The 11,803-nt window shown below is 46.3% G+C and overlaps 1 pseudogene across 1 annotated transcript; it reads right to left on the bottom strand.

Annotated features, from left to right (window-relative positions):
* Positions 1-8,699: 8,699 nt before the first annotated feature.
* LOC143613111 (UDP-glycosyltransferase 76B1 pseudogene) lies at positions 8,700-10,495 on the bottom strand (annotated as a pseudogene). Its single transcript, XR_013150057.1, has 2 exons — positions 9,970-10,495; positions 8,700-9,400 (listed from the first exon to the last, which is right to left on the bottom strand). The product of XR_013150057.1 is annotated as a UDP-glycosyltransferase 76B1 pseudogene (transcript).
* Positions 10,496-11,803: the final 1,308 nt, after the last annotated feature.

The raw sequence follows: 11,803 nt of genomic DNA, 5'->3' as shown, positions 1-11,803 counted from the left end.
AAAGATCCTCCAGTATCGTACGGACTGGCTCATTTGGGCGGGAGTTCTCCCGGCTTGCTCACTCCTTCTTCAGGTGACATTACTGAATTATTTAAGAGTTAAGTGCCTTGTGCGTGTAGCTTTGCTGCGCAGGTAGCCTTCCCTGATGGCTTGTATCCGCAGCTGCGGGAACAGGCAGAGTACTTCACCATTGGGAGGCTTTTCCTGCGGGAACAGCTTGCGTACTGCGCGTAAGGACGTCACGTCTCTGAGCATGGTGGGTCCTGCGGGCCCAGTTGGTTTCTACGCAGACGTCCCTCTTCAAGGGGTTGCGAGTTTAGCCTTTGCGCAGACGTCCCTGTTGAAGGTGAGTCTTGCGGGTTCAACTGCGCAGACGTCCCTCTTTGAGGTGAGTCTTGCGGGTCCAACTGGCTCTGCTGAGACCTACCTCTTCAAGTCCCCCCAGTCCAATGTTCTTCTCATGAATTGTTAATAAGTGAGGTGAACTTTTGGACTTAGGCAAAGGGTTTTGAAAAGGGTTTAGTTTTAAGGTTTTCCATGGGGATTCTTCCCGCGGAAGTCCTAATGTCACGTGCAGAAATTCCCGACTTTCCTGCTTGATCTTTGGGTATGATGCGGGTAGGTCTGTAACCTCCTCGCAAGTCAGGAGCGTTGAGTCCCACTTGTGTAGATTCTCCATGAGGTTTTGGTAGTTTTGAACATAGTGATCAATTATGTTTAAACCACCAATTCCATCTTGGAGCTTCAAACAATCTAGTTCTCGAAGTTCTCGCTATGCGGGGATGTTATTCCCGTTTCCGCAAGCATGGCCCAGAAGATCCTTCTTGGTTTCAATTCCCTGCGGAGTGCTAGGTATGTGAAGGGTTTCGCCTTGACACTGTACCCGCACTCGTCTTATAGTTACTTTACTTCCAAGGTATTCCTGGCTTCAATTCCCTGCGAGTGCTTAGTATGTGAAGGGTTTTGCCTTGACACTGTACTCGCACCCGTCTTATGGTTACTTGGTTGCCGAGGTATTCTTGGCTTCAATTCCCTGCAGGTGCTAAGTATGTGAAGGGTTTTGCCTTAACACTGTACTCGCACCTGTCTTATAGTTACTTGGTTGCCAAGGTAAGGGGTATATTCCCGCTTACTTTTGAATCTTTTTGAAATTCGAAGAGTTGGTGAAAGGATAAGAACAATCCAAACTGCTGAAACGTCGTCCGACGGTTTCTTCTGACAGTGTCAGGACGTGCAGGAAGTTATGGCGACGTGACAGTACATGGTCATTCCAGACGCTTTTTCAGGCGCGTGGGCGCGAGTTTTCGGGCGCGTGGCCGCGAAATTTATGGCATGCGTCCTTTCGACAGCTGTTGCCAGCTTGGTCTTTGCCACGTGTCATAGTTTCATTGCACCTGTGATTTCTCTCTCTTCCGCATTAAATTCATCGCATTTATTGCGATGAGTATATAAAGGGGGAGAGGGTCCTTTGTAATCCACACTTTCACTTCTATCTTCTCCTTGTAAGCGATTTCCGGCGAGTATTCTTTCTGAAATCGTTGCCTTTCATCCTTCTAGAATGTCTTCTTCCCATGATGTTGAGGCTACTGCCGAGGAGTCTGACGTGTTCGTCGAGAATCCGTCGTCCACTTCCGATAAGGACGATAAGAGTACTGCTTGCGAGTGCCAGTGTGCTCTTCCGACCGACCTCTATCAGTACATCGTCCGGAAGTTCATGCTCGAGCCGTTCGAGCCTGAGTTTCCGGAGCCACACCAGACGGTGTACGATGCCCCCAAGGGCAATATAGGGGTGTACGCTGCATTCTTCGTCTATGGGAATCTCAGGTTCCCATTGACGAAGTTTGTATACCGTGTTCTGGAGAGACACGGTGTGCATCTGACTGAGGTACACCCGATGGCGATCGCCAAGATCCGCCACTTTGAGTGGGTGTGCCTCATTCTGGGCGTGGAGCCCCACGTTGATCGGTTGATGACCTTCTATTCCTGGAGGTGCATCCAGGGGTGGTACACCTTGGTCAATCGGATCAAGGGTTTGAAGATCTGCGCTACCGAGCGCAGTCTTCGGTCGTGGAAGCGGGAGTTTTTTTATATCTCCGCTCGCGTCGTCCCCCTTGCGATGACGTTTAAGAATGGGAGAGCACTCCCCGCCCTTCACGCCCTCAACCACCAGGAGGCGGAGTGGTTCGTCAAGATCTCCCGGATCCAGACTCCGGTGTACCGCTTTGCGGAGTCCGGGATGGTGATGCTCGGGATGAGCCGGGTGTGGAAGGAGGCGTCACAGATTCCCATCGTCCTCGAATACGGTTTGAACTCTGTCCCTTACGGTATGCTCTGTCTTCTTTGTTGATATAGGTTTTTCTTCTAACTGTTTCTTTTTTTATTTCAGAGGGAAACGACTTGCAGTCTCTCCTGCAGCCGCGGGAGAGTGATGGTCCCGCTCGGATGGGTACTCGTGCTCTAGATGAGCACGAGTTGCCCATCCTTGAGCAAACGGCGGATCGGTTCGTGGAGGTCTACCCACCAGGCCACGAGATCCTGAGCGTCAGGCGGCCAGGTAAAGAACTTTTTGACCCTCGCCCTCTCAATGCTCAAACCTCTGCGGGAATTCCTCTAATTTTGTCATCTTCTGATGAGGAATCCGTAGATGGTCCTTTATTGGCGAGGAAGAAGAAGGCTGCCGGCGGGAAGGGGAAGGCGAAGGTTGCCTCCACTGCCGATCCGGGGAACCGGTCAAACTCGGAGACCGAGAGCGAGGAGGCGGCGGGGAACCCAGGTGGTGTTGAGACCACTGCTCCGGAGGCTGAGACGACTGTCACCTCCGAGCAGCCCAGGATGACGACAGTGACCGGTATGAAGAGGCCGGCTCCATCTGGTTCGTCCCCGCCTGTTCGCACCTTTAGGCTCAAGAAAACCCGTAAGTATAATCTTCCTTTACTTTTACTGCATAGCTTTCCACCATTATACTTATATCTTCTTTGTGCAGGCGTGGATGCTACCGCATTCCAGGTTGGAGCGGGAGGTAGCAGTTCTGGACCCATGAAGGTAGGTTTGGTCAACCTACCTGAGGCGATGACCCAGGCGTCTGCGCCTGCTTCAGTTGGTTCAGTTGCTCACCCGGTTGAGCCAACTGTTCCAACTGTGATGACATCTCTGCCGGCTGTCAGTGCCATATTCACTGATTCCTTCACTGAGCCGGCGGTGAATGTTACTGTGGATTCTTCCGCAGCCGCGGCCGCGGTTGTGAGTTCACCTCCGGTGAGTTCACCTCCGCTGGTTTCTACCAAGGCGGCCTCCGCTATGCCTCCTCCGGCGCCGGCGACTACGGCCGGTCCTTCAGGTATGTCCGGGGTTGGGGCGTCAAGCCAATCTCTGCCTCCTTCCCATCTGCCTGACCTCTTGGATGGATATCCGTTAGGTTCGGGTGATGGGTTTGGCGGCTACAGGCCTGTCGTCGACCCTACAGGTGCGTAGGGTTATTTTGGCCTTTATTTTATATATATATATATATATATATATATATATATATATATATATATATATATTTATCATCTTTTCCTAACTGCTTTTTGCTTTTGCAGTGTCGGATTCCAATGAAGTGTATGTTCCACGATGGAACATCCGCCGAGGAACAACCCTTCGGACGCCTGTAGAATGCGTCGAATGGGCACGCCACGCCGCCCCCGCCGGTGCGCTGGGGGAAGCCATGTCCAGCTACCAGGAGGGTAGGCTGTCGAATGAACTGCGGATTCTCCTTGCCCGGATGCAGCCGCGCGTCGAGTTACTTTGTCGTGAAAACGACAAGTTAAAGACGGCGCGTAGCCTGGAAGTGGCTCAGGCGCGGGCCATCCGGGAGGAGAACAAGAGGCTTGCCGCAGTGGCTGCGGAAAAGGAGAAGGCCTTCCAGGCCCTTGAAGTTGAAGTTCAGGCCCGTCTCGAGGCCCGTTCCAAGGCTGCCCAAGATGTTAATGAACAGCTTTGGCTGGCTAATGAAACTGCACGGAACGCAACTGAGAGGGCCAACAAGGCTGAAGCTGTTGCTGAGCCTCTACGCATTGAGAATGAGGAGCTTAAAGCCAAGCTAGAGAGGCTCCAGCAGGCTCATGATGCCTTGGCTATGGAAGACGCCAAGAAGCTCCAAGAGATCTTGGACCAGAGGGGCGTGCTTGACCACACTGAGCGGAAGCTAAAGGGCGTTGAAGAGGCTGCTGCTAAGGAAGTGTTACTCGCCAACCTTAACAAAAGTGAAGCCGAACGCGCCCGTAACCAAGCTCAAGCTGCCCTCCAGGAGGCTCTGGTTGCCAAGGAATGGCTTCTTCGAGAATCGTTGTCTCAGGTATGCGTAATTGCATAATATCTTTACGCTTTTCTTTGTACATAGAAAAGGTTTTGATACTTTTTTTTTCTTGTAGGTTGTGCATCGAGTCTTCACAGACACATCATACGACGATGCCATGAGCGCAGCCCTCAACGCTTCTCATGAGGATGGGGAAAAGGCCGGCTTCCTGCTTGGTCTAGGGTTCGTTGAGTAAGGCATCCCGCCTTCCAACTTCCCTTTATATGATGTGGATACTGAAGCTGTATATGACCAAGCAGTGAACCAGTAAGCCGCCTTCCCGCATCCGGTGGTGGAGAAGGTGAACGAAGTTGCTGCTGCTGATGATGGGCTAACCATTCTAAAGACCTTCCTTGAACCGCCACAGCCAACTGATGGTGCGGGTACAAGTGGGTTTGGAGGGAGTGGTCCTGAAGCTTGAACCTTAAGATCCCTTCCCACTGTTAGGATAGGTTTACATTGTATAGATTTATATTCATGTAGGCGGGTAGTTACCCGGCCATTTTTGTAATACTTTGAATTATTATCGAATACAAATCTTTGTGCGGGTAGGACCGCTACTTTCAGTGGATGACTTGCTTTATAAACGTTATATGACTTGCTCATGCATACTTTAGTTTAAAGTAGCAACTTTCCAAGTGTTCTGAATAAGTTAACCTTTGAACGTGGTAGATAATAGGTTGAAGTTTTGCTTCCTACTTCGTGATTGTGCGGGTAAGACCGTCACTTGCACTTAGGATGGCCAAAATTTACCTATATCTGACCTGCGTGGAGGTTTTCCTCATCTTTTCGTTAGAAATTTTCTAAGTGTTTTGAATAAGTTAACCTTTGAACGTGGTAGATAATAGGTTGAAGTTTTGCTTCCTTCTTCGTGATTGTGCGGGTAAGACCGTCACTTGCACTTGGTCGGATGGCTAAACTTCACCTATATCTGTCCTGCGTGGAGGTTTTCCTCATCCTTCCGTTAGAAATTTTCTAAGTATTTTGAATAAGTTAACCGTTCGACGCGCGGTTGTCAATAGGTTAGTTCGGTTTCTTCTATCATGATTTGTGCGGTTAGGACCGGCACTTTCATTTAGTGGGATCACCAAACTTTACCTATAAATGACCTGCGTGAAGGTTTTCCGTTTATTGTGTTTACGCGGGTTTTGCCGCCGTCCACACGCAACGATTTCTTTACACTTATTTATGCGGTGAAAACTGGCATATCAGTGTTGAATAAATTAACCGTTCGACGCGTGGTTGTCAATAGGTTAGTTCGGTTTCCTCTATCATGATTTGTGCGGGTAAGACCGGCACTTTCATTTAGTGGGATGACCAAACTTTACCTATGACTGACCTGCGTGAAGGTTTGCCGTTTTTTGTGTTTATGCGGGTTTTTGCCGCCTTCCACACGCAACGACTTCTTTCCCCACTTATGTATGCGGTGAAGACCGGCATATCAGTGTGGAAAGTTCATAAGTATAAATGTAAGACCATCAGCGTCAATGTGATAAGGAGAATCATTTCCATTAGAAGTGGCTCTGGGCCTTTTCTTTTACAAGTTTGGAATTGATCTACATGCAGATTGTGTAATTGAGCTCCCTTCCATGTTCTTGGGAGTGTCATCGAGCCTTACGAGCCGATATGCACTTGGTTCGGAATCTCGTTGTTTACGCAGTATGTAGTCTCCAACATTGAAGCTGCAGTTTTATTCGTATTTTCCCCAACTGGGGTTTTACACGCATCAGCCTGCTCAGCGTTCGTTACGCCACGAGGTGCGCGAGCGTCCCATCTCTGACAAATGCTTCGACGATGTCCTTCACGTCTGTGCATTCTTCATTGTTGTGGCCTTTTGTCCTGTGAAAGTCACAGAGTTTGCTCCGATCAGCATTGTGACGATGTCGGATTATTGGAGCCTTTGGCCATGGGAGCTTCTCAGTGGCGAATATCTCGGCGACGCTTTTGGTGAGTGGCGTCCATCTGGAGTTCTGGTTCGACTGTACGTTATCCCTTCCGTTTAACCGATGTTGCAAGCCGGATGAGGTGTCAAAGTTTACCCTTGACTGCCAAATGCCTAGCTTCCGCTTTTTGTTTAGTCTGGCGGTAAGGACGTTGTCTTCTCTTGTTTTCTGGGTGTAGAGGTTTATGCTCTGGGTGAGGTCTCTACCCAGTTGCTTCTCCGTTTCCGCAAAGCGTTTAGCTGCTGTCATGATGGCATCCCATGTGGACGGCATGCCATCTTTACCCGTTAAGGTGCGGATGAGCTCTGGGTCTTCCGCGCCCTGGATGAAAGCAGCGCGAACAAGATCTTCGCTAATAGTGCCCAGACTTAGCTTCTTTGAATTGAAGCGCGTGATGAAGTCTAGTAAAGACTCATCTTCCTCTCGGATGCAGTTGAGGATTGTCCATTGCTCTTCGGTATACTTTCTTTGTTGGCTGAAGTGTTGGCTGAACTTCTGCTGGAAGTCTGCCCAATCGTAGATGTGGTGGACCGGTAGACGATCGAACCACGCTCTAGCTGCCCCAACAAGCGTCATTTGGAACATGTAACACCACGTAGGTTCCGTCCAACTACTGACGGTTGCCCCCCGCTATGAATCTGTTCAAATGATCGTCTGTATCAGATATACCATCGTAAGTGCCGATGTTGGACATCTGTTTGGCACTTTTCGGGGCAATTGCTTCCGCAATGTCCCTTGCAAATTTGGACGTTCCCGCCTTTGCAGCAGTTGGTCTAAATGTTTTGGAGAAGTCACGTGGGTTTCCACCCGCGTTTTTTGGTTTGAAGGTTTCTCCAAAATGCCTTCTCGGTTGGGAGTCCATTTCCTTACGCTTCCCTTTCGCCCTATGACGAGGGTTTGCGTCACTATCGGATTCCTCCGAATCATCGTCCAAGTGCTCTTCGAATTCATCAGCCTGTTGGAGTGAACGTAAGCGTTCATCCAACTCAGCTTGGAATTCTTTTTGACGTGCTTCCGCCCACGCTTTAACTTCATCGAGTGTTTGGCGGGGGAACCTCGTCCGTTGTCTCTCTAACTGGGTATCGGTGAATCCCAGTGAGAGATTATTTACTGCACTTGCCCCAGCTCGGGTAACTGGGGTAGTGTTCGTAAATTTTACTGCACTTGCCCCGGTTTGGGTAACCGGGGTAGTGTTCGTAAAAACTGTATAGTCGCCGGTATTCCCCCCAGTAGCTGGGGTTGTGGTTACCGTGGTTTCTTAGTCACTCGTTGGTTTTGGGACCGGAGTAACTTTAACCATCTTTCCAGAAGTTTTGAGAAAACTGAAAAAGAATTAAGTTCTAGCTTTTATGCACGGATGGCGCCAATGAAGAAACACTAATTGACCCCGGGCAGATTACGGATAATCTGGGGGTTAAATAGATGTTTCCCACGAGGGGTTAGATCCGGCTAAGATGGTTCTTCTGATAACCTGCAAAACAGACACCGTGAGCTCGTCACTGAGAAGGGGGTGGGTACCTCCTTGTGACCACCCTCCGGCGTGAGAATCAGACTAGATTGCTCTTGAATATAAGTGTATATTAAGAGAATGACTAGAGCAGATATCAGGAAATATATCAAGATATGAGATATAAGATAAGATATAAGATAATCATACAATTCCAAGGTGTTGGAGTATTTATAGCCGAAGGTAGGTTTCCAAGAAGGTACAGCCGGCTGAATAGTGTTCCTGTTCTGCCAACTGTGGGCTACGCACATGCCATGCTGGTGGTTGGTGGATAGGCAGCGGCTGATAGTGATCAGGCCGGCTGTATACTATTCATGTTCCACCAACTGCAGGCCATGCCATGCACGTCTTCCGACAGGTTGGTGAGTAGGCAGCGGCTAATAGTGACATACAGTACAAGAGCGTGCTGCTCGTCATACTGTTGTCAGTGAGCTGTCGTATCCTTGGTCAGATCTTTTGTCCATACCTCGTCAGGTACAGTACAAAAGATCCTCCAGTATCGTACGGACTGGCTCATTTGGGCGGGAGTTCTCCCGGCTTGCTCACTCCTTCTTCAGGTGACATTACTGAATTATTTAAGAGTTAAGTGCCTTGTGCGTGTAGCTTTGTTGCGCAGGTAGCCTTCCCTGATGGCTTGTATCCGCAGCTGCGGGAACAGGCGGAGTACTTCACCATTGGGAGGCTTTTCCTGCGGGAACAGCTTGCGTACTGCGCGTAAGGACGTCACGTCTCTGAGCATGGTGGGTCCTGCGGGCCCAGTTGGTTTCTACGCAGACGTCCCTCTTCAAGGGGTTGCGAGTTTAGCCTTTGCGCAGACGTCCCTGTTGAAGGTGAGTCTTGCGGGTTCAACTACGCAGACGTCCCTCTTTGAGATGAGTCTTGCGGGTCCAACTGGGCTCTGCTGGGACCTACCTCTTCACAACTCTACTCCAATCTTCCATACATCACTTACATATCTTGCATTTGGAAGTTGATCACCAAAACTTGGTGAACAAATCATTGGAACCCCTTCACAAATACTTTCAAGCGTCGAATTCCACCCACTATGAGTCCAGAAACCACCTATTGCAGGATGAGCTAATACGTCTTGTTGTGGAGCCCATTTCACAATATATCCTCTACCTTATGTGACTCTCTCCAAAAATCCATCTGGCAACGTTTCGAGCCACTCTGACCCTTCTACTGACCTTGGTCGGACAACCCATAAAAATGGTTGCATGCTATTAGCCAAACCCCATGCGATCTCCAAGAATTGTGATTCGTTAAGCTTAACTATACTACCAAAACTAACATATAACACAGAGTTGGGTGGGTGTTTATCTAGCCATGATAGGGATGTTTTGTCTTGTGCTAGGAGACTGCTTGATGATGCTTGAAAATATCTATTAAATGGTCCTATTAGGAAATGCTGGTTAGGGAAATGTTGGCCTAGAGCTTCGAGTTCACGTTCTTCTAGTTCTTTGAATGTGTTCCAAATTAGTGCTCGTGCTCCCTTAGTTCCTTGTATCATGAGCTCTAGCAGCTTATATGCACCTTCTGAATCAACAAGAAGGAACTTTGACAAGTCTTTAACCTTAAGTGGTTCAAGCCCGTGAACCAGTTCGTCCAACTTCATTTCTACAAACAAGATATATTAGAAGTTGTAGCAAAAATATATAATATGTACTTTTATCTCATTTTCTAAAGGAACACACATAAATATGAAGTTTGAAAAGCTTATATAAATGTGTAAAACCTAAAATAATTCTATGACGGTAATCAAGTAACATAGCATATATTTGAAATAAAAGTATGTATAAAATTACTAGATTGTTAGGAAAAGTTTTAAAATAAATAAAAAAATGTTATAATTTGAAATAGACATGCCTTTGAAATATAGGATAAATGTTACAAAATAGCAACACACTATATTCTTGGTGGTAGTATCTCAAACGATCATCATCATCATCATCTACTTGGATTACATTCATATAGTTATGTTTAATTTATGTTCTTTTTGACATATTTAGATGCGCTGAGTGACGAATTTCTTGACTAACCCGATGAAAGTAGGTCAACACCTAGTAAGATGATATTTTGGCCTTTGAATGGACGGAAAGGAAACACGATATTTTAAGCTTGGAGAAGTATTAATTAACCGATGACTATAATACTAAACTTGATTAGTAAGGTGGGGGAGAGAAAACCTTCATCAGAGAAACGCTGGAACAAACCGTTGACATACAAGGGCAAAGATGCAGCAAAGCAAACAAACGACGAGATGTTACTAGTCCGGTGAACAATCCTTGGAAGTTTGAGGATGTCGGCAACGTATTGAGTGCCGAACCATTGAGCATCAGTGATTAAGCATGCAACTCCATCATCCTCGGACATCAACCGCTCCAGACACTCCTTAATTGGATTCATAAACTTAGTGTTGATGGACAACAATAAACTTATGATTTTGTCCATGTCGGAGAAGTTAAGGATGTCGTCACCTGTGCCAGGAATGGGTACGAAGTTGAAGTGAGGGTAGTTGGTGGGATTTGGAGAGTTGCAAAGAGTATGAAGGATGATAATGGAGAAGCCTTTGGAGTGAAGTATGTTTGCGAGTTGAAGCATCGGGTTCAGGTGGCCTTGGAATGGTAATGGTAGCAAAACCAACCGGCGGTGGCTGATGGCGGTGGCGGTGGCGGTGGCGGTGATGATGGTAGTGGTGGTGGAGGTGTCCATTCGTTTATGAGTTTGTTTTGAGGTGTGAGACAGGTAACACTATTTATTTCACAATAATTGATAATAATTAATGTACTAAATAGAATGGTCACATATATGTCATTCAGCATTAAATGTTAAAGATATGCTAGCCACATATAAATTACGAGATGTAACATAACATGCTCAAATATGCCAACTACATCTTTAATATCTGGCCAATATTTACAAAATGTCACCTAATTAACCCTTTCGAGCCACCGGATTTCGATATAGGTTGACGGGTCTGTTTCGGGTGTAGGCTTTCTTAATAACCAGTATAGGAGAACTCAATTACTAAACGATAAATAGGGATATTCACATAGAAACCGGTTAGCAAGGCCGGCCATAAGGTGTGACAGGGTGATTGACAGCCACATGCCTGACGCCCCGCTGGACCCGATTTTTTTTAATTAAATGTATTTTTATTAAAACAATATGTATATTTAGTGTTTAAACTCAGTTATATAACAACTAGCTTGGTTTAGTGGAAAAGAGGTATTACTCCCAAGCAAAAGGTTATGTGTTCTAGTCTCATCTGAGACATGTTTAATCCAAATTTTATACAACAGTTTTTTATACAACTCAAATTATAACCAAGTGAATTCATGTTAAAATAAATTTTTTAAACCCAACAAAATACTCCTTCTATTTAAGACTCAAAAAAAATTTCGGCTTCAACCCAATTTTTTTTTTTTGTGTTCTCGGAGCCGACCCTGTAACTACTCGATCTTTTCGAAACTTATAAGCCCGACCCGTTTCGTTGTTCGGGTCATTTTATAAAAATATCGCGTTTAACAAATTGATTATTTTATTAATATTTAATTGTTTCTTTTAACTTTATCTCAATTGTATCCAATCTTCAAACTAAAAATAACCCATATGATAAACTGGATACTCGTTTATCAAACCCGACCCATATTAGTTTTCTTGAACCCGAATTCAAATCTTGCTAACTTGGACCACAATATTATTCGTTTAAAAGTTGCAATTGATCATGTGTATCTCGTAAATATACCATTTTCGGCCTAACGATCTAATTGAGTTAATAATATCAATTATTAATTGATCCGTCTTTCCTTTTTATCCAAACCGACAACCCTATTTGCCTATTGATCACGAAATCGCTGGTTATATTCCAATTAATTTACAGGATACGATTCTTATAACCTCGTTGACAATACCCCTCTAGCTAATTATATTATCATAGCTCTTTGTTTGGTTGTTCGTTTCTCCTCGTAGCCGACCCTAACCCTAACTCGTTGTACATATAAACGATGTTTGTAATTC

Source organism: Bidens hawaiensis, unplaced genomic scaffold (assembly GCF_021521415.1).
Source record: "Bidens hawaiensis isolate Kalapana, Puna unplaced genomic scaffold, B.hawaiensis_p1.1 tig00036700_1, whole genome shotgun sequence".
NCBI classification, from domain to species: Eukaryota; Viridiplantae; Streptophyta; class Magnoliopsida; order Asterales; family Asteraceae; genus Bidens; species Bidens hawaiensis.
Note: the sequence above shows the minus strand (reverse complement) of the source record. Positions and strands in the feature narration are given on the sequence as shown.